The 19,437-nt window shown below is 47.8% G+C and overlaps 3 long non-coding RNA genes across 5 annotated transcripts; all 3 read right to left on the bottom strand.

Moving 5' to 3' along the window:
* Nucleotides 1-17,160: 17,160 nt before the first annotated feature.
* Nucleotides 17,161-17,602, bottom strand: LOC136475337 (uncharacterized). Its single transcript, XR_010763158.1, has 3 exons — nt 17,489-17,602; nt 17,328-17,400; nt 17,161-17,245 (listed from the first exon to the last, which is right to left on the bottom strand). It is a non-coding gene; the product is annotated as an uncharacterized lncRNA (long non-coding RNA).
* Nucleotides 17,603-17,832: 230 nt separating this feature from the next.
* On the bottom strand, nt 17,833-18,384 carry LOC136474783 (uncharacterized). Of its 3 annotated transcripts, none has more exons than XR_010763019.1 (3): nt 18,305-18,384; nt 18,038-18,224; nt 17,833-17,958 (listed from the first exon to the last, which is right to left on the bottom strand). It is a non-coding gene; the product is annotated as an uncharacterized lncRNA (long non-coding RNA). The 3 variants fall into 3 exon arrangements; XR_010763020.1 differs by having other exon boundaries at nt 18,331-18,381; XR_010763021.1 differs by having other exon boundaries at nt 18,312-18,360.
* A 287-nt stretch (nt 18,385-18,671) lies between these two features.
* Nucleotides 18,672-19,154, bottom strand: LOC136475332 (uncharacterized). The gene is made up of 3 exons (XR_010763154.1): nt 19,064-19,154; nt 18,835-18,968; nt 18,672-18,748 (listed from the first exon to the last, which is right to left on the bottom strand). It is a non-coding gene; the product is annotated as an uncharacterized lncRNA (long non-coding RNA).
* Nucleotides 19,155-19,437: the final 283 nt, after the last annotated feature.

The following is a 19,437-nucleotide window of genomic DNA, read 5'->3' as shown; positions in this document are numbered from 1 at the left end:
CTGAGGTGGGCTAGATGGAGAGGGACATGGCCGGAGGGTCCTCAAGCGTCATGGCGGTGGTGGAGAGGACCAGGGGGAGGTTGCCCTCGGCCTTGATGTCGGGGGGCAGCCGCTCACCCATGCGGGGTGAGCTGTCGCTCTAGTGGATGGATCCCCAAGATCCAACTTCGACCCTTTTCTCTCTCGACGATGCTACCGAGACCATAGAGCGGGAGAGTCTCGACAAAGGGATCTCAGCAATGATGGATGTCATGAATCAGGCTAGGGTCGTCCTATGTGATGTCATCGTCCCCAATGGCCGAGTATTCGCTTGATCTTTCCTTTCACACTCTTCTTTCTTCATGTATTTTCGTATTTTTGACACTAGTCTTCTCTTTAGTCCCTCATTACTCAGCTGGGAGAAATCTCGGTTCCTCCATGAATAGAAGTCAGAATGGGACCACCTCACCGAGGAGGCCTGGCTGCACGGAGATGTGGGCGCCCAGCTTGTAGCCACCCAACAGCAGGAAGCCAAGGCGCGTCGGGATGCGGAGGAGATCCATGGGATGCTCTAGCATCTGTTGATGAGAGTGCAGGAGGATGAGGAGGTGGCCACCAGCATCCGAAAGGAGTGGGACGAGCTGCTCCAGAAGGATGCCGAGGCCAGCCAATGGGCTGTCGAACTCCTGGATGAGCTAGAGACGGAGCAAAATCTCAAGCTGAAAGCTAAGGATAGGTTCGCAGCACTGCAGCAGAGGGCGAATCAAGATGCCGAGGTGATCGCCTGGCTGCACAGGGAGCAAGACGAGCTGCACCAGACCATAGAAAGGCTCCGGTCAAAGCATGGCATGGTCTACGAGGAGCGTGACCGGGCCATCTAGGAGCACAATGAGGAGCGTTAGGTGGTCAGCTCCCTTCGGGCGGATCTTGGAGTCACGGTGACCTGAAGGTTGGAGGCCGAGAGCATCTCTGCCAGGCTGGGCATGGAGCTTGCCGAGGTGTGGGGGACTCTTCAGGCTGAGAGTGACGAGCATGATCTTCTGCACACCACCATCGGGGTGGTCTTTGATGACCTAGGGGTGGCGTAGCCGGAAGAAACCAACTCACTTGTAGCCCGTGCCACGGGTATTACAGCACGGGTGGGCCATCTTGAAGAGAATGCCTTTCACATCGAGATCACCCAAGCCTTTACTGTTGCCCGCTCTCATTATGATATGGAAATCAACTTGGAGGTAATGAGCCTCGGCTTCACGCCTGGCTACGAGAACTCCGAGCTAGATGAGATTGAGATGGCGGTGACTCCCATTGCGCGGAACCTGGTGAATAGGCTAAAAGACATGGTTCTCCCTTCGAGCAAGTAGTTAGTTGAATAAGTTTGATGAACATTTATCTATGATATGTGGATCAGTGTTGGTACTTTTGTGTCCTGAAAATAGTTTCGGTTCGTTTCATAATTTTGTTTTGTTCGTTTGAGTTTACTTTCTTCCCTTTTACAATTGAAAAAAAGGTTTATGCGATCCGACCCTTCCTTTCGTTAAGACCATAGGGCCTGAGGTGTATAAGGGGGAAATTTCGATTAAGCTAGTGAGCAAAGTTACCGCAGCCGCCGGGGCGTGAGCTTTTTGCTGTCTTACCTAGCATGCTCGTTTATCTATTTCCTCAAACCTTGCCACCAGTCTTACCATGAGGAAAAGGTCTGATGCAACAACTATTTCAAAAAAAGAAAGAAGGTATTTGTACCTTTATTAGCCCTCGAGTGAGATCTGACCCCTTGCGGTCGCTGGGGTTGGATGTTACTAAAGATCAGAGCGAGGGTAGCAAACTTACTTTTGTATTTGCATGTATCCCCTACTTAGGATTTTGGCAATCGTTCCATGACCGTGTGTTTGATCCCATTGCTTGCCCCGCCTTCCCCTGAGCCCCCGCGTGTGGCGGGGATTTGGTCAAGGGTTGGCTCATTTTGTGACTGTCGCCCCGTCCGTAGTTTTTTCGCAACTGGAGGGGTTGAGGTAGTGTCCCTTGCCTCGTTGGCTCGAGTGACATGCCTAGTGAGCTCGCTAACGGGGATATTTGGATGGAATCTGATCCCGTTGCTTTGCGATAGGGTCGGCAAAGCCCTTGGGTGGTGTTCTGTTGCTCCTTGACCTACCTTCCAACATATTCCCCCTCAATGGGGATTCTATGGGCTCAGCAAGAGGCTAGATTGAACTTAGAAGGTTGAGATGACCCTATTCGCCTCAATGTGGGCTGGGCAAAGGCCACTGAGGCTCATCTGCGTTTTCTGTCCTAGCTTTTGTTTGACGCGAGGTGGCCTCGGATCCTTCATAGGTCAGCCTTCGAACCTCGGTCTCTCAATCTCGGATCGAGCGGCTTGAGCCCTCGAGCCACTTAGGGTCTGATAGGGGTCGGTCATGTTTTGCGCGTCACCTCATCCTCGGTTGCCGCAACCGGAGGGGCTAAGTTGACGACACTTGCCTCAACAGCTCGAGTGTCGCGCTATCGCTAACAGGTATGTTCGTGTGGAATCTGGGTCCATCATTCGCTGACGAGGTCGGCAGAGCCCTCATGTGGCATTACACTACTTCTTAACCCGCCTCCCGGCAGATGCCTGAGTCGTTCGATAGGCTCAGGTGGCCCATTAGCCTCTCCTTGATGGAGATTCTATGGGTTTGGCTCAAGGTTAGAATCGAATGAGAAAGGTTGAGATGTACCTGTCCGCTTCTGAGCGGGGTCGGGCAAGGCCGCTGGGGCTCATCACAGTTTTTCTCCCCTAGCTCTATTTGATGCGAGGCGGCCTCAAGCCCTTCGTGGGCCAGCCTTTGAACCTCGGCCATTTGCCGCTCATATCGAATGAGGCGACTACCGCTTCGTGACACGACACGAAGCGTTGGGATGCAGCGATTGCATATGCAATGTTTGGATGATGGGATTAATGTATGATTTAATTGAAATGAAAGCGGGGGTCAGTAATGTTACCTTTGTGGCATGAGCGACGAGAAGCTCTTATAGGACATGTCCGTGCGGGGTTTGAGTCCGACGTTTGCGATGGGGCCGTCGTGACCAGCACGAGCACCACAATTTTTTGTTTCCGTCTCTCGGTGGTGATTTGAGCCGTTCGATTGACTTTAAGTAATCTGACAGCTTCTCCTTGAAGGAGATTCTACATGCGGACCCCTCCTAACCTTTCTTGAGAAGGCGGATGCAAAAGCTTGGGGTACGGGGAACTATGAATTCAATTATGTTGGTGAACAAAAACACCATAGCCACCGGGGCGTAGGGTCTAGCGGTTCATCTAGTTTTACTCAAAGCTTTATACCCGCACCCTGTGTCTCTGGTTTTTAAACATAAGGAGGAGTCAGGCGATGAGGATATCTAAACAAGTAGACACTCTTGGTAGGCCCCGAGCGATGTTTGTGCCCCTACCGTTGCTGGGGTCGGAAGCTCGGTAATAAAATTAACACGCCAAGTAAGTAAACAGAGGTGCTTATCTTTCAGCGGTCGGTCGTTCGTCATTTTACCTAGGCCATTTGATCGACCTAGGAGGCCCGTTGGGCCCCCCTCGATGCGGGTTCCATCGTTGGGTCGTTCCATGTCCTGCCTGGGGAAGCGGAGAGTCACCTACATGAGGGTGCGCCCAGATTCTCGTGCCTAGCGCGCGGTAGTGGTGGGCCATGTGCAGGCAATGTCCTGTTTGACCAAGCGATGTCTCGTCAACCAGAGCATGTCCCGTCGGTCCAGGAGCGTCCCCTCAGATTCCCATCAGCATTGATTTCCCATCTGCATTGATTAGGGGAAGGGAGATAGTTTTTTGTCCCAACCTTTCACCTTTTCTCAGCTATGGCTCCTCTTCCTGAAATAGGTAGGGGGAGGGGAGTTCTCATCCCATTCCTTCACCTACTTTTGAGCCACTACCTCTTCTCCTTCCCTTTCATCGAATGCGTTCGTGCATCGCAGTAGTTCCTAAGTGAGAGAGGGTAATGCCAGGGAGAGAAAAACTCACAGATCTACTCGTGAATCTAGAGTGTGATGTCAAGCTAGATGTCTTCCAATGTAGATGAGATGGTGCTGGTCATCTTCATCGAGAAGGGACCACTTCCGCCGAAGGAGGAGGTACACTGGAGGGTGCTGAGTGTCGTCGGTTTTGCCACCGTTCATGGTGGCCTTTCTTCGGTAGGAAACGCCCCCCGTCTAGACGTCGTTGTCAGAGTTGTGGCTGATCATGATGGCATAGTCCCTGGATGCCCCGGTGGAGGTGCCATTATTAGGGTTGTGGTTGATCATGATGGCGTAGTCCCTAGGCGGCCTGGTGAGGGCACCACGGTCGCCGATGTGGTGCTCGACATTGCAGATGACGACGCCCTCGAGGATCCCGTGGAGCGATATGATGTCGCTGATGGAGAGCATGGCGCGACGACCGTAGTAGTGCTCATGGTAGAACTGATCAGAAACTATAATCGAATAAGTTTGTGGGGGAGCCCTCGAGTGAACAGTCTTCTGTATTTATGAATACATCAGTCCTTTTCATGATGAAATTACTTTCTAAGCGATGAATTTGTGCAAAAAATGAACAAGTTCTTAAATTTTGTTATGACAAATAGTTTTCAACTCTTCTCCCTCTTTTTGGCAAAGAGGTCCGGTGCCTTTCGACCCTTCCCATAGTTAAGGTCACAAAAAACTCAGAGTGCGGGTGAGCTAATTCTGATCACACTAGTGAGCAAGGAGGCCATAGCCGCTGGGGCGTGGGTTTCCCGCAGTCCTACTAGTTATGCTCAGATTTTGTTCTCGAAATCCTAGCTCTTAGGACTTGCCATAAGAAAAGAGGGAAGACTCAGAGAATGTTTGCAATGATAACACATAGAGTGTTTGCAAGATAAATATACTTATATCAGCCCCCGAGTGAGGTCCGACCCCTCACAATTTATAGGGGTCAGATGTCACTAGAGATCGAGGATTCTTGAAGGCAAAAAGTGATATATAAAAAAGGTATTCATTTATTTAAGGGTAAAAACGATATAGCTGCTCAATGTTTAGGCGTTGGTGAAGACCTCGTCTTCGATGGTTTTCAACTTATAGGCGCCTGGCCAGAGTACTTCCATGATGACATATGACCCTTCCCAAGGCAGGGAGAGCTTGTGACGGTCCTTGTTGCTCTGCATGAGGTGAAGAACCAGGTCCCCGACGTTGAAGGCTCGGTCACGCACCCGTTGGTTGTGGTAGCATCATAGCGCCTGCTGGTACTTGGCCGAATGGAGGAGGGCGATGTCGCGAGCTTCATATAGCTAGTCCATGACATCTTGGTGGGATGCCTTGGCTCCCTGTTCGTCGTATGCTCTGATTCATGGCGCTCCATAGTCGAGGTCGGTTGGGAGGACGGCCTTAGAACCGTAGACCATGAAGAAAGGCATGTAGCCGGTGGCTCGGCTGGGAGTTGTCCTCGGGCTCTAGAGCACCACAAAGAGCTCAGTGACCTAGCGTATGTCAAGCTTGTTCAACCGGTTGAAGATTCTAGGCTTGAGGCCTTGTAGGAGCATGTTGTTTGCGTGCTCAACCTGCCCGTTCATTTGGGGGTGCGCGATGGCAGCCCAATCGACCCGGATGTGTTCTTCATCATAGAATCGAATGAATTTCTTACCAGTGAACTGTGTACTGTTGTCCGTGATGATAGAGTTTGGTACTCCAAAGCGATGGATGATGTCGAGGAAGAACAACACAGCCTGCTCGGACTTGATTACGGTGATCGGCCGAGCTTTGATCCATTTTGTAAACTTGTCTATGGTGACAAGTGGGTGTAGCCCCTGGGTGCATTCTTGAGAGGCCCAACCAGATCAAGCACCCAGACTATGAAGGGCTACGTGATGGGGATCATCTAGAGTGCCTAGGCCGGGAGGTGTGTTTGTCGAGCGTAGTACTGGCACCCTTCGTAGGTGCATACAATCTGCTCGGCGTCGGCTACTGTAGTGGGCCAGTAGAAGCCCTATCGGAATGCGTTCCCAACCAAGGTTCTAGGCACGGCATGGTGACCGTAGACCCCATTGTGGATATCGCTTAGCAGAAGCTTCCCCTATTCGATGGGGATACAGAGCTATAGGATTCTGGTGTGGCTTCGTTTGTAGAGTTCGCCCTCTATAAGAACGAAGGACTTGGCACGACATGCGAGCCGTCGAGCTTCCGTCTTGTCCATCAACAGTGTGTCACAGAGGAGGTAGTCGAGATAGAGTGTTCTCTAGTCGTCTAGAGGGTCGGGCTCTGTCGCTAGATCCTCTTGAAGCTCTATGACCTCGGGGCCGGAGGGAGCCATCGATTGGCTAGCCCCTATGGTTGGATCAGATAGGCCATCGTTGGCCTGTTTTGACCCTTCGTAGCATACCGAGGGCTTATGTTGGTCGCTGGTGAAGATGCCCGTTGGCACAGGGCTCTCGACCGAACATCACTTTTGCAAGTGCGTCGCCCACCTCATTGAGGCGCCTTGGGATGTGATTGAGTTTGAGGCTATCGAATTTGTCCTCCAGTCGTCGGACCTCTTGGCAATACGTAGCCATCTTGACATCATGGCAGCTAGACTCCTTCATGACTTGGTTGACGACTAGCTGGGAGTCGCCTCGGATGTCGAGGCGTCGGATGCCCAACTCGATGGCAATTCGTAGGCCATTGATGAGCGCTTCATACTCAGCCACATTATTTGATGAGGGGAAATAGAGTCAAACCATGTACCTCATGCAGACCCTAAGGGGTGATATGAAGACCAGCCCCACGCCGACGCCCTTCTTTATCAGCGATCTATCAAAGTACATCATCTAGTACTCTTGATCAATGACCGTCGGTGGTGTCTAGACCTCGGTCCATTCCATGATGAAGTCAGCTAACACCAGGGACTTGATCACCGTTCGGGAGGCATATGTGATGCCTTGATCCATCAACTTGAGTGCCCACTTCGCGATTCTTCCTGTGGCGTCCTAGCTCTGGACGACCTTGTCGAGGGGAACGATGTCACAACCGTCATGGTGTGTGATTCGAAGTAGTGGCATAGCTTCCTCTTAGTGATGAGGATGGCATATAGGAGCTTTTAGATTTGGGAGTAGCGGGTCTTGGAGTCAGATAGTACCTCGCTGATGAAGTACATAGGGCGCTGCACCTTGAGGGAGTGCCCCTCTTCCTCCTACTCTACTACCAGGGCAGCACTGACCAGCTGCATGGTGGCCGCTCTGTATAGCAGGAGGGATTCTCCGTCGCTTGGAGGAACTAGGATCGGGGTCCTTGTTAAAAGTAGTTTGACCATGTCAAGTGCCTCCTGGGCCTCGGAGGTCCACTCGAAGTGGTCGGCTTTCTTCAGGAGTCGATAAAGGGGGAGACCTCATTCGCCAAGGTGCGAGATGAATCGGCTGAGGGCAGCGAGGCACCCTGTGATTCGCTGAACCCCCTTTATATTCTAAATCGGACCCATCCTTGTGATGGTGGAAATCTTCTTCGGGTTGGCTTCGATGCCACGCTCAGAGACGATGAAGCCGAGTAGCATGCCCCTTGGGACCCAAAAAACACATTTTTTGGGATTGAGTTTGATGCCATTCGCTTGGAGTTTCACAAAAGTTTGCCCAAGATTGGCAATGAGATGGTCATCCCGTTTGGACTTAACCATGATGTCATCAACGTAGGCCTCAATGGTCCGCCCAATGAGGTCCCTGAAGCATTTGAGCATACAGCGCGGGTACATGGCCCTAGCGTTTTTTAGACCGAACAGCATTGAGACAAAGCAAAACGATCCGAAGGGGGTGATGAAAGATGTCGTGAGCTGGTCAGATTCTTTCATCGTGATTTGATGGTAGCCGTAGTACGCATCAAGGAAGCAGAGGGTTTCGCACCCTGAGGTAGAGTTGACTATTTGGTCTATGTGTGGCAAAGGAAGCGGATCCTTTGGGCATGCTTTTTTTAGGCCCATATAGTCAACACACATCCTCCATTTCCTGCTCTTCTTTCATACAAGAATGGGATTAGCTAACCACTCTGGGTGGTGTACTTCCCTGATGAATCCAGCGGCCGATAGTTTTGTTATCTCTTCACCGATGGCCCTGCGCTTTTCCTCGTCGAAGCGACGCAGGCGTTGCTTCACCAGCTTAGAGCCTAGATGGATTTTCAAGGTATGCTCGGCAACCTCCCTCAAAATGCCTAGCATATCCGAGGGTTTCTATGCAAAGATGTCTTTGTTGTCGCGAAGGAAGTCGATGAGCACGCTTTCCTATTCAGAGGAAAGTCTGGTACCAATGCGTACCATTTTACCCTTGGAGCTGCTAGGATCTATGAGGACCCCCTTGGAGCATTCTGCTGATTCGAACGACCCAGTTGATTTCATCGCGTTGGGTGCTTGTTTGGTGACCTCCTCCCTGAGAGTGGTGAGCTCCTCGGAGGCGATGTTTGCCGTGGCGTGGCCATAGCACTCGACCTCGCACTCGTAGGCGTGCTGGAAGGTGGTGCCGATGGTGATGACCCCGTGAGGGCCCGGCATCTTCAGCTTGAGGTATGTATAGTTGGGGATGGCCATGAACTTCGCGTAGCATGGTCATCCTAGGATCGTGTGGAAGGTTACGGGGAACCTAACCACCTCGAAGGTGAGAGTCTTAGTCCTATAATTGAACTAACCCCTAAAGGTAACGGGCAGATCGATCTACCCAAGTGGCATGGCCTGCTTCCCGGGCATGATACCGTGAAAAGGTGCTTGGGTTGAGCGGAGGCGCGTCCGGTCCACTCCCATCACATCGAGCATCTTGGCGTACATGATGTTGAGGCTACTGCCTCCATCCATCAGTACTTTGGTGAGTCGCTTTGGGCCGACGATTAGGCCGACCACAAGCGGATACCTTCTCGGGTGTGGGACAACATTCGGATGGTCGATTCGATCGAAGCTTATGATAGACTCTGACCACCAGAGGAATAGAGGTGTGGTTGGTTGGGCCATGTAGAGTATTTAGGGATATTGGTAGGAGGTCGATACCTTGGCAAGAATGCAGCGTTGAGGATGTGCCAGCTAAAGGCCTAAGCCCTTGAGAGGCTAGGGCTTAGGCTCCGGTCCTCGCCACTATCATAGCATCTGCCGCGTCGAGGATTATAACCACGGCGGACTCCTTCCCTTGGGTCACTGTAGGCGCATCTGCGTGCATCGATGGTGCTGCGTGTGTCATGGTTGTGGCCAAGACGTTGATGTACTAGGATCACAGCACGCTACCCAGCACCTTGTGGTGCTTGGTGGACTGATGTGTCCCTGGTGGGACGCACCAAGGGTGTACGCTGGCTAGTGTCGAGCTCGCATCGCCGGGACAATGAGCTTTCCGCCGGCTACACCACCGCACGCTCGAGCAGTGTGCGTATTTCGCGGTGGGCCCGACGATCCTCGGGCATTGCGGCCTCAAGAAGGCCATGAAGCAAGGCCATTATGGCGGCGATTGTTCTATCTTGCCCGAGCGAAGTGAGGAAGGGTTTCATCGTCGACGATGATCCTTCGGTTTACGTCACGGGCCACTGTGCATGCGCGCACACCGTTTCTGCGGTGTTCGATCTCCTGATCGACCTCCGCGTACTCCAGAACAAACTGTTGTCCGGCTTCGTCTATCTCCCACTTTTGGGCTCTTAGCTTCTCCACCCCTACGTGAGGTGGGGCGGCTGTCCCCCTTCAGTTCTGCCACCGAGGTTGCCTGCCGGAGTAGTCTCCTCCGCGGAGATGCTTTTGACGTGTCCCTCAGGGGTTTCAACCATGAAACATTCCCAGGAGGGGTGATGGCTCCCCCTGCTGGAGTCAGAGCTAGAGTCCGACCCTGGCCCCTCCACAAGTAGGCCATGGAGGGATTTCATGATGCTTTTGATCATCCCCATGAACTCGTTGTTCATGGGGGACGGGATCGTGCGCTATGCCACAAGGTGGCTAACGGTCGCTGTGGCGTTGCGGAGGCCAAACGGAAGCGCCATCGGGGCGCTCCGTGCGGAGTGTTTTGGAGAGAGGGTGAGGCAGCGTGGGTCCTTCCTGGATGGCTGGGGTCTAGGGGAGATGATGGGCTGGCACTCAAGCCTCCCGTAGTTGAAGCTGACGGAGGGGAGAGACTAGATGGCGGTGTGGGCCAACACCAACTCTCCTCCCACCATGACGATGAAGTCCAGGTCACCGAAATGCACGTGTGCACCCAGGACCCAGCTGATTGTGTGGCTAGCCATCCGAGGCTTGATTTGGAATGCACAAAGGCCCCTACCTAGCACGCCAACTGTCGGTGTTTCAAACAAGCACTGGCTAGTAAATTTATAATTGTTGCGTGTTAGGCTCGGATGGTGTACTAAAGGACATAAGGTTTATACTGGTTCAGGCGGAATATCTCTACGTCCAGTTTATTACTGCTCGTGTTATTAGTACCGAAAAAATGTTCATAGTAGGGGGTATAAATGGTCGAGAGAGGGACAGGTCCCAAGTCTCTAATGGAAAGGTCGAAAGGACGCCAAGAGCTCGGTTGCTGCTTGGTTGTGTCTTGTGTGTTAAAAATGATTGGTCTTTCTAGTGGGGTTCCCTGCCCTCCCTTTGAAAGACCAAGGGGGAGCAAGGGTTATAGATGGAAGAAAGATGAAAAAACCAAAGACAGAGAAAGTCCTTGGAGGGTGCCGGGTCTTCCTTTTTCCTTGAGCCTGCCCTGCTGACATGGCAGACCATGCTAGGGATAGCATATTTTGTTAGTCCTAATAGGGTTGGGCTCTGACTTCATTTCAGCGAGTGGTCATGTCCCATCCTCCCCCAGCGGATGGTGCGGTGTGTCAGGGCGCCGAGCCATGACTCTACGGAGAGTAGATGGGAAATGACTATACGCTCGTCACTGTACATGATGTGAGTTGATCCTTGGATTGTACCGGTTGTCATATGCCCATCTTAGTATCCGCGCCCAAGGGCTGATGGCGGTGCCTACAACACTATGGGACAAAAGTCAGCGCCTACAACACTATTCGAGCACTATTAGGTCAGAAAGGGCTCAAAGCGCCCATCCCAACGTACCCTGACGGTTCCTTCCCATAGGCGTGCAGGGCATGGTTCTCGGTACTGTGGTTGACTCAAATATCATGTCGTACCCTATGCTTGTCATCATGAAGGAGCAGGGTGCAATCATTGGGAGGGGTGGAACCAGCCCTCATGCGTTGGGCGAGAGGGCGAGGTGGAGCCAGCCCTCAGCCGTCGGGCAAGGCGGAGCCAGCCCTCAGGCGTTCGGGTGAGGCGGAGCTAGCCCTCAGCCATCGGGCTAGCCCTCAGACGTGGGGTGAGGCGGAGCCAGCCCTTAAACATCAGGCGAGGCAGAGCCAACCCTTAGTCGTTCGGGCAAGGCAAAGCCAGCCCTCGGCCATTCGAGCGAGGCGGAGCCAACCCTCAGCTGTCGAGCGAGGCGGACCCAGTCCTTAGGCATTCGGGTGAGGCAGAGCCTGCCCTCAGCCATCGGGCGAGGCGAAGCCAGCCCTTAGATGTTGGGCGAGGCGGAGCCTTAGCCCTCAGGGGTGAGGCGAGGCAGAACCAATCTTCCGTTGTTCGGGCAATAAGTGTAGTAGCACTCTTATGTGACCAAAAGCATCAACGTTCGATGGTTATTAGTTCCACCTCATTGGGTACCCCGGTATTAGGTCCCCGACACTTATAATGCTCCAGGGCTAGCCTTTTACGAATGAGGAAGGTTGGTGGTTTGGACACTCAGGAAGATCTTCCCGTTGACTCCTCCTTCCGCCTGAACCTCCTGCTCCTAGGCTGCCTGTTGCTCCTCCTGATGCTCGATTCGAACTCGAGTAGAGTCACTCCTTTCGAGGAACCTATTGCATGCATATGCACAAAATGAGTATCATGAATACATAAGAGATGAGATAAGATAGTAAATTGTATACGCATGAGCATGGTTATCCGCAAGATGTATGATAAGTTTAACATTCGTTGACCAAGTAAATGTATAACTTTCTTCTAGTTGATCTTTACTGAGTAGGTGCATATCTCTTCTATAGTACAAAAAACATACACTCACCAAGTTCTAGTAATCTAAGGTAAAGTTGTTCATCATTAGTAAGAGGATTAGAACCTACAGCTAACAACTAATCTCAATTAACCTAAGCATCTACACAAGCATCACATAAGACAAACAATTATAATTGACTTAGTCCTTTCCTGTTGTAAATAGTAGCTACTTATTTTGGCCATATCTGGAGCTCTACTCAACCAAATACTATGATCTTAGACTTTCTAGAAAGCTTATAAAGCTGCCTACAACTTTCTTGTAGTCATCTCAAGATGATTCAATTGCTATCAACTTCAAACAAAGCAATTTCCTAGATCTGTCCAAAAATTCTAGAGAATAAGCATTTCTGGAGACCAACTTCTAACAGCTATAACTCTCAAACCAATTGGCCTATTGCCATGAAAATTTGACACAAGCAAGATAAGTAAGTTATATACAACTTTGTTATTGATAAGATTTGCAGCAAACATCATTTTACCCATGCAATTTACTTAACAACAGAAACTGTCCAAAACAGTCACTAAAATTGAATTATAGAGCAATTAATATTTCACTATATACAAGCAATTAAATTTGGGCACAATCAATGGTACCAACAATTCATAAACACCATATATACTTTAGAAAACATAATGGTCAATCCCAAATAAATTATTTAGATGCCTTTATTAATTTATTTGGACACTAATGTGAAATAAGGAAAATATATCAAAATGAATAGTAAATTATGAGAAAATTATGATAGCCTACATATGGCCCCAAAAGTGTACTGTATAAATTTCATGCCATTTGAATAAGTATAGTCATCTCTACAAAAATAACAAGTTGCATATGCTTATTTTAGCAAAAATAGTTTAGCCTAGTGAAAAGTGTCAAACAGTAGATTTCCTATTTTTCTTACATTCATTCTAGCACCGTATAACTGTGTAAAAATTTACATGATCATTAGTTATGTATTTTTACCCCATTATTTTCACTAGAAACTAGCAATTATTTAAGATTAAATAGGAAGACTATATACCACGTATGCTTAATGTAAGTTTAGTATTTTTCTTAGCTAGATCATGTCAACACAAGATCAACAAAATTAGAATCACAATTTTGTCACTTTCCTAGCTCTAGTTATGCATTTTATAAGATATAAACTACTTTAAAAGCACTTATCTAGCTCAATTTAATTCTCTTAGAAAAATATCCCAAACAGTAAGTTTTAGATTTTTATAAAATAGTACACTTCATGATGAATCAAACAAAATTTGGTTCACTCCATTTGGACACTCCTAACTCTAGATATGAATTTTTGATACATGTATTCAAATCTATGAAAAAAATAAGAAAATCAAAGAACACACTGACAGATGGGGCCCACGATCAATGGGGCTCGCTCGTCAGCGAAACAGAAACAGAGGACGGAGGTTGACCGACGATAGCTCACCCTCGGCGAGGTCTCCGACAACAAGGTTACTTCTACCATGTTCCTCACGTCAACCTGCACCCAGGGGTACCCCAGGTTGTTTCGATGGCTCACTAGAGCAAGCTCACCAACGAGCATGGCGGACGGCAGTGGTCGTGCGGTGGCGCGCCAGCCATCTCTGGCGATGGCAGGCTCCGATGAGTATGGTCCTATCTCTACGGTGCCCTAACATAGCTCTAGAGCAAGATCTAGCCATGGGGAAGCAGTGGGGAAGCTTGATCGCGTGCATGGCAGCACGATAGCGCCTAGTGCACGGCGGTGGTGCTTGCCGTTCCGGTGAACCGACGGTGAGAGGTGGGTCTCCATCTTTGAGGTAGGAGCTAGCGTTCATGGCAACGCATAAACATCTTCGAGAGGTGGATGGCAAGACCTAGGGACTACTGGCCACGGCGAGCTTGAGCTCACGACCATGGCGGGCACGGCAGGAGCGGCGGTGCATTCCCGCATGATGGTGCGGTAGCATCAACCCTAGCTTCGGCCTAAGCAGCAGTGACCAAAGGCAACTACAGACTGGACAATAGGAAGGTGGGAGATGCAGTGGAGTGGCCTGGCCACAGTGAGCCGAGAGCACGACGGCGCTCTAGTGATGTCGCGGTGGCGGAAATGGCCGTAGGCCTTTACCTTGGGCTCGAACGGCAGCTCTACTAGGTCGAGGTGGTAGAGCAGAGCAAGGCGGAGCTATTGGCTTGGGCAATTTGGAAATGGAGCGGTGACAGCGGCGATGGCGACGGTGCTCGGTTTCGTTTGCGGGCGAGAGAGAAGCAAAGCGAGGGTGAGAGAGCGAGAAATGGAGGGAGCAGCAACGTCGCCTCCTTCATTACTCCCATTCGGCCCGACCAGCCAGGACAACATCGGTGTACGGCTACCATGCGGTGAACACAGCCTGGGCTGGTCGGCCACGACGCATGCGGCGTTCGCGGCCACCAGGCCATCTGATAGCACATCTTCCTCCACCTCTATCTCCTAATTCATTCGTAATTAGCAAAAACTGTATTATTGAAAGTTGTAGAGCTATGTGAGATCTCCAACTTTGATTTAGGAACCATCATCTAATTCTCAATGGTTAGCAAGTTACAAAGCTTCCAAGTGAGGCACATTGAAATTGTAAATGACTTTAGGACTATGTTAGACACTGAATTAGGTCTAGGCCCAAAAATGAAAGTTGTTACTCTAGTCAAGTACTATAACTTTGCTTAAGGGTGCACTGCCATGCAAACACTCTATGCTATAATTCAACTTTAGTCAAAGTAGGATCATGAAGATTGGAGTTTCTAGAATAACTATGACTTGGGGGCTGTTTTGGTCCATGTCATGAATACCAAACTTATTTCATGTACCCTCCTAAGTATGTCTAAGGTGTTTTTGTGACCTCACAACCATTTCTCACATTGGTCACCCATGATCACAAGCATATGTATGTATATAAGCAACATCACATGTGATAAAGATAAAGTGAATGAGATGAAACTTCTTATGCTCATGCCCATGAATGCTTAAATGATGCTTGTGCTCATGAAATGCAAGTGCTAAATATAATGCTTGACACTAGGGTGTTACAAGAGAGGGACGAGAGAGAGGACACACTAGGGTTTTGAACAGGTGGAAATGAGTGCTTGCCTCAAGCTCTTAGGCACTTATATAGACAAATGATTATTTACAAATGACACCTTGGTGAGGTTAGATTTTAAATGACACTACTCTAGCTACTAGTTGGGCCTCTTTTTGGGAGAGACTTGGCCCATATACCTCATGGGATCTCTAAAAGGTCCTAAATGGCTAGAGGGGGTGAATAGCCTATAAAAATTTTCTACAACAACACTAAGACAAATGGTTAGATCACTAAATGGCATAATACGAGTTTTGTGCTAGCACTACAAGTGTTGAAGCCACCTATCCATAAGTCTAGTATGCTATGATCTCTAGTTACACTCAATGGCTATGTCACTAATTCTACCACTAGTGAGCAACCTAGCAAAAGTAATTACAACTAATTAAGCTACACTACTCACTAGCTACAACTAACACTACACAAGTGCTAGGAAAGTAAATAGAAGTGCTAGGGTGGATATACCGAACCAGCAAGAGACCAATCACAATAAATACCAATGAATTCCTCAGAGACAAGATGACACAACGATTTTTTTACCGAGGTTCACTTGCTTGCTGGTAAGCTAGTCCCTGTTGTGGCGATTCATCCACTTAGAGGTTCTTGCGTTAATAGGCATCACACGTCTAACCCGTAACCGGGTGTCGCACAACCAACACAAGATGGGGATCCATAAGCCACGAGCAATCTACTAGAGTAGCCTTTTGTGATCTCCCACAGGAAAGGCACAAGAACCCCTCACAATCACCATGATCGAAGCCGGAGATAAACATCACCCTCCGCTCAATGATCCTCGCTGCTCCAAGCCATCTAGGCCTCGACAAACGCCAAGAGTAACAAAAAAACCGCAGCAAATCAATCCCCAAGTGCCAGTAGATGCAATCACTCAAGTAAATGCACTTTGGATCACTCCCAACTCACTTAGGATGCACAACCAAGCAAGAGAACAAGTGGGAGAGGTTTGAATCAGCTCAAAGGATGCTATCATATGTAAGAATAACCAAGAGAGTGTGCCAAAACCGACCCATGAACACCGACGCATCGCGTGTCTGCCTGCTCGCTCCGCGCCGCAACAGGACCCAACGTCCTAGGTCCGGACCGGCCACGCGGCTGAGTCCAAAGCCGGTGTCTCACCATGCTGCTCTCTGCTATGCACTGCACGTCCATACAGACTCCATCGAGATGGTCTAGAGCAGCATCACCCCTAGGTCCAAAGCCACGCGCCTGCTCCCGCGCCAAGACCGGACTCGACACGCAGCGTCTAGATGCGCCGAGAGCCAAGGTCTAGAGCGACCCTCGCTACGCTCGGCCTAGCTGAAGATAGGACTAGACTCACCTTTTCTAGGGTCCGGTCCAAACCCACACAAGGTTCGGTCCCCTTCTCCTTCCTCCTTTTCAATTTCTAACTTCTTCACCCTTGCTCCCAAGTGCTAACCACCTTGTGTATCACCACTATGCACGTGTGTTAGCATATTTTCAAACCATTTTCAAGGGAGTTAAGTTAGCACACTACGTCCTAATGCGAATGCACGAATGACTCCACCTAGTGGCACTTGATAATCGCTTTAACCGAGATTCTCCCCTCTTGATAGTACGGTCATCTATCCTAAATGTGGTCACACTCTCTATAGTGTCTTGACCACCAAAATAAGATGGCCCTATCAAATATACCTTTGCCTTGAGCCCATTTTATTTTTCTCTTTCTTCTTTTCCAAGTTTAAAGCTTGATCACCATCATCACATGTCCATCATCACCTCTATGGACTTCATCTTTGGAGGCAGATAAGTCATGACCCGTCGCGTTTGGCGTGTACCGCCCCCCTAGCCCTAGCCATGCGAGCAACGATACGTTGTATCCGTTTTCTTCAAACACACGCCGCTGGCTCAGTGACCTCTCTAGTCTACTAGTATAATGCCCGTGCTAACGCTACGGTTTTAATCTTGTGATGCTCATAATTATAACCAATTTAATCTTCATAATATTACTATTACACAACAATTGTATTTGAGTCTATATATAATTTGGGAACACTTTTTATATAAGTGCACATTGTAAAGTTAGATTCTACCTAACTCCTTAATCATGTATTGCAGATTATCAGGGATGTTGTCGCTACATTCTTTTGCATTACTCGTCAAAATATCGGCCAAGAATTCCCTCCTCAGCGAAGTTGGTAGCTGTGCATGACAGATAACAATAAATAAGTTATTATTTTTCAATGTAGTTTATGAAACTTAGTTATGTACTATACATGCTTACATTGTTGATTGGTGGCAATCTTATGCCATCCCATGACTTCATGAAACTGTATACAAGAAAGCCTCCCAAATTCCTGTAGAAGATCAATTGTTTATTTGATGTACATAGATCAAATAACTATTTCTTTGATATGAAAGTTGAAATATATTACAAGTGATTACCAGTGTTTATTATGTGTAACCTTTGTTACACACGTAGGGTATTCTCGCTTCCAGTGACAAATATTGTTGTTCATCTTAAAATTTAACAATCCCATGGCAAGATTGAACCTTCTAGCAATAGTGTGTAATGTAGGTATATATGAATCTCTGTGATCATAACCCTTCAAGCATACATGATCTTGAAGTGGATCCATAATATGGACGATTATTTTTTGCATGTCGATTATGAATAAAGTGTATAGACCATCTTGATAATATGGTAGTAGGATCTATAAACAAACACACAGACCGTAAGTGGTAAATAATTTAAAAGGTTTTAAAGTAATACACAAAACACAACTTACATTGCTACATTCTTTAATGTCGTACTGCTTTTCCGGCCAGCACTCAAATACTTTTTTTAATTGATCTTGGTATGCCTTGTCAATCTTGGGACAACATCGTGGATCTCGTCCAAAATGAGTTATTTCCTGATAATTATACAATTACATAATTTAAGTATGACATGTATAAACAATCTTTTAGAATGATTTATATATATCAACTTACAGCAAATTTGAGATCCATGTAGTGGAATATTTGTTTCTTCTGCGCTATGTCTTGGTTGCACGCGACCATCCGAATAGCCATATTAAAGGTTTCATGTTCCAGCTGTCTATCATCATCTAAAATATTTATAATTTGTCTAAGACTTAAAGAAATTGGATATGGTCGTGTACTTCGTATCCACTCTTTCCTGAAAACAAGGACAAGGAACAAATTACTTGTTGTAGCAATCTAGAATGGACAAAGGCAATATCTATATTAGAACAGTACGTTGTACTTTAGAATGCATGACTTACTCTAAAGTCTCATCATCGGCGATCAAGTGGAACAACCCGCAAATTGTCATCAATAAGTCTTCTCTGTTTGTCCACTTTAGTGTCCTTGTCAACTTCGTGTTACCCGACATCAAAATATCGAGGTCATCGAGCTCTTCGACAAGTTCATCTAGGTCATCGCCGGTCTTAGTCTTTTGCTCTTTATCCGGTAACCCTCTTATTTCATTTAACAGCGAGTTATATAAGATCACAGGTAGCTTGAACCTGAAGTTACTTATATCTTCCTGCAAACAGTAATTGCTTATATGCTAACCAATTAAAAAATAACTGATATGTATTAGAAGTAGATTCTTAAGTAAGTACCTGGGTTACATGGTCAGATAAAGTACTTCCGGTCCAATACTCCATATAATTAAGAAGCCATAAACCACAACTATAGCTGGGCAATATTCCAAACAATCAAATATGAGGCATACAGATAATGGTTAGGCAATGACATATACACAAAACATAAAGATATTTTACCCATCTGTTTGCATTGGGACCTTGATCTTATGTTTCATTGGCCAAGATGTCATATTGGTACCGTGTTTCCATTTACTTTGGTCCAGTTTTGTAAGCCCCGTTGCATATTTTATTAGTCTTTCCATTCCTAAGAGCTGGTATGATCAAAACACCAAGGCTAATTAAGAAACAGAACAGGTACTGAAGAATTTTGAATAAATAAATATGTATACCAATTATTTAGACGTACCGTATACCAGAGATCTTCAAAGTTTGTCATATTATCTCCAAAAGAGTCCAAAACATGTATCTGGCCTAAAGAAGCGTTCACAACACCCAGGTACTAGTGAAACTTTTCAATATTGATTGGAAGGAACACCTGCAGTATTAGAGAGTTATCTAAATTATTTCTCTAGATTTGAAAGGGTAAAAAATTAGCATATGTCAAGTATTATGGTAAAGCTTACCATATCAGCATTTAAATAATTGTGTGCCCTTGTTTCAACCACTTCATCTCTATTATAGCTCAAATCCCTCTCATTTTTCTTCCCGTCAATTCTTAGCATTTGAGAAACCATTGAATTTTCCAAATATACATCTCCACCATCTCTATGAAGTAGGTGT

This window comes from Miscanthus floridulus, chromosome 8, assembly GCF_019320115.1.
Source record: "Miscanthus floridulus cultivar M001 chromosome 8, ASM1932011v1, whole genome shotgun sequence".
Taxonomy (NCBI): domain Eukaryota; kingdom Viridiplantae; phylum Streptophyta; class Magnoliopsida; order Poales; family Poaceae; genus Miscanthus; species Miscanthus floridulus.
The sequence above is the reverse complement of the archived record's forward strand: the minus strand, read 5'-3'. Positions and strand labels throughout refer to the sequence as shown.